The sequence below is a fragment of the Cupressus sempervirens genome, chromosome 2 (genome assembly GCF_028749045.1).
Source record: "Cupressus sempervirens isolate cs-2001-9-10 chromosome 2, ASM2874904v1, whole genome shotgun sequence".
NCBI classification, from domain to species: Eukaryota; Viridiplantae; Streptophyta; class Pinopsida; order Cupressales; family Cupressaceae; genus Cupressus; species Cupressus sempervirens.
The window spans coordinates 561679912-561683380 of NC_143119.1; positions in this window are offsets into that span (position 1 = coordinate 561679912).

Consider the following 3469-nt stretch of genomic DNA (forward strand, 5'->3'; position numbering starts at 1 on the left):
CAGCAACCCCAACTCAAATCGCCTCGAGCCTTAATCGCCTGATATTTTTTCGAACCACTCATGTCACCGTGCTTGACTTGATTCTATGTGCCCCAAGTCATGTACGTGATCCAAAAGTGATTAACTCTTTTTTTGGCTAACGGCCAAAGTTTTCGAATCGACTCAGCTACCCCGACTCGAATTGCCTCGAGCCTTAACCGCCTCCATTTTTTTTTCCCTCGACTCATGTAATCGCACTCGCCTTGATTCTGAGTGGCCCGAGTCACTTACGTGATCCAAAACCGGGTAACTTTTTCTTTTTTCTTTTTTTTGTCAAGTCCCAAAGTTTTGAACTCGAATAGAGTCGGATGCCCCGACTCGAGTCGTCTCCAAATTTTTCGCACGACTCATGTCACCGTGCTCGACTTGATTCTAAGTGCCCCGAGCCGTGTACATGATCCAAAAGCGGTTAACTTTTTCTTTTTGGTTAACGCCCAAAGTTTTCAACCCAACCCGCCTCGGCAACCTCGACTCGAAGCGCCTCGAGCCTTAATGGCCTCCAATGTTTTTGCACGACTCATGCCACCGTCGACTTTTCGCTCGAATCATGTCACCCAGGGCACCTCGATGCTACGTGACCCGAGCCCTGTGCGCGATCCAAAACCGGGTAACGTTTTTTTTTTTAACTCCCAAAATTTCATTCTTTTTTGCCTTACGAGGCCTATCATGATCTCTTTTTATAAAGAAAATTCTCAAATCAAATCGTTTCGGCTACCCTACCTCGAATCCGGCTAGCTAGGCGTAACGCCTCGAGTCGGCTCGGCAATACGTGAACTGAAACTTGTGCGTGATCCAAAAGCGGGTAACTTGTTTTTTTTTTTTTTTTTTGTAATGCGCAAAATTTAGCGCTTTTCGCTGTACAGGGCCTCTCATGATTTTTTTTGTTTTTTTTTTTTTTTCCCCTCGTCGACCCACTCTGGCGACCCAGTCGGGTCGCCCGAGGCTGGGGCGACGGAGATGGGTTGACCTAGTCGGGTGACCCAAGTTGGGTCGACCCAGGTGTGCGATCCTGGCTGGGGATAGCAAGTCGATTCTATAAGTTTGCTTGCCAATTTTGCTAGCCAGGTCGGCTCACCAAGTCATCTAACCATGTGGTCTTTGCCAAATCAAGAATTGACTCTTTAAGTCCACTCACAGCTCGTCAAGCCGGCTCACCAAGATGACTTACCGTCTCGCCTCACCAGGTTGCCCCACCAGGTCGCCTCTTCTTTAAGACCGCTCACCATGTCGGCTCCCCAAGTCACCTCACCGAGTCGACTATTCAGGTTGCCTCACCAAGTCGACCCCTTAAGTTCGCTCACCAAGTCAGCTCACCAAGTCGAATCACCTAGTCGTTTTACCACCTTGCCCCAGCAGGTGTGCTCGCCAAGTCACCCCGCCGAGTTGCTTCTCTAAGCCCACTCACCATGTCAGCTCACCAAGTCGATTGTTCAAGTGCGTTGCCAAGTCAACTCTTTAAGTTCGCTCGCCAGGTCAGCCCGCCCAAGTCGCCTCTTTAAGTTCGTTCGCCAGGTCGGCCCGCCCAAGTTGCATCAGCGGGCTAACTCGCCGAGTCACCTCACGAAGTTGACTCTTTAAGTGCGCTCACCAAGTCAGCTCACCAAGTCGACTCACCATCTCGCCTCGATAAGTTGGCTTGCCGAGTTACCCCACCAAGTCGTCGCCTCTTTAAGCCCGCTCACCGTGTCAGCTCGTCAGGTCAGCTCACCAAGTCGACTAATCAAGTAGGCCCACCAAGTCGCCTCAAGGATAGCTCCTCACCATGAGTCGCCTCACCATGTTGACTCAATGAGTTGCCTCACCATGTTGACTCTTTGAGCCCGCTCGCCGGGTCGCCTCACCAAGTCGGCTCGAGTACGTTGCCAAGTCGACTCTTTAAGTTCGCTCGCCGAGTCGACTCGCCAAGTCAGCTCACCATGTCATCTCAACAAACCAACTCGCCGAGTCGCCTCACCACGTCGGCTCTCTAATACCACTCGCCAATTCGCCCCACCAACTCGCCCCGTTAGGCCCACTCACCACATCGCCCCATCAGGCCCACTCTCACCAAGTGGACTCTTTAAGTCTGCTCATAAAGTCGAGCCACCAAGTACTCTCACCAAGTTGACTCTTTAAGTCCTTTCATCGAGTCACCCCACCAAGTCAACTCTTTAGGTCCATTCATAGAGTCACCCCACCAAGTTGACCCTTCAAGTGCGTTCATCAAGTCACCCCACCAAGTCGACTCTTTAAGTTCATTCATCAAGTCACCCTGCCAGGTCAGCCCACAAATTACTCTCACCAAGTTGACTCTTTAAGTTCGTTCATCAAGTCACCCCGCCAGGTCGGCCCACTGAGTGGACTCTTTAAGTTCGTTCAAGATGTCACTCTGCCAAGTCGGCCCACCAAGTTGACTCTTTAAGTTCGTTCATCAAGTCACCCCGCCAGGTCAGCCCACCAACTACTCTCACCAAGTCGACTCTTTAAGTTTGCTCACCAAGTCACCCCGCCAGGTCAGCCCACCAAGTACTCTCACCAGGTCGACTCTTTAGGTTTGTTCATCAGGTCACCCCACCGAGTACTCTCACCAAGTCGACTCTTTAAGTTCGTTCATCAAGTCGCCCCGCCAGGTCGGCCCACCAAGTACTCTCACCAAGTCGACCCTTTAAGTTCGGTCATCAACTCACCCCGCCAGGTCGGCCCACCAAGTACTCTCACAAAGTCGACTCTTTAGATTCGTTCATCAATTCACCCCGCCAGCTCGGCCCACCAAGTTCTCTCACCAGGTCGACTCTTTAAGTTCGTTCATCAAGTCACCCCGCCAGTTCGACCCACCAAGTACTCTCACAAAGTCGACTCTCTAAGTTCGTTCATCAAGTCACCCTGCCAGGTCAGCCCACCAAGTACTCTCACCGAGTCACCCCGCTAGTTCGACCCACCAAGTCGACCCTTTAAGTTCGTTCATCAAGTCACCCAGCCAAGTCGGCCCACCAAGTCGACTCTTTAAGTCCGTTCATCAAGTCACGTGACCAGGTCAGCCCACCGGGTACTCTCACCAAGTCGTCTCTTTAAGTTTGTTCATCAAGTCACCCGGCCAGGTCGGCCCACCAAGTACTCTCACCAAGTCGACTCTCTAAGTCCGTTCATCAAGTCACCCCGCCAGGTCGGCCCACCAAGTCGAATCTTTAAGTCCGTTCATCAAGTCACCCCACCAAGTACTCTAACCAAGTCGATTCTTCGAGTGCGTTCATCAAGTCACCCAACCAACTACTCTCACCAAGTCGACTCTTTAACTATGTTCATCAAGTCACCCCACCAAGCACTCTCACCACGTCAACTCTTTAGGTCCGTTCATAAAGTCACCCCACCAAGTCGACCCTTCAAGTGCGTTCATCAAGTCACCCCACCAAGTACTCTCACCAATTCGACTCTTTAAGTCTTTTCATCAAGT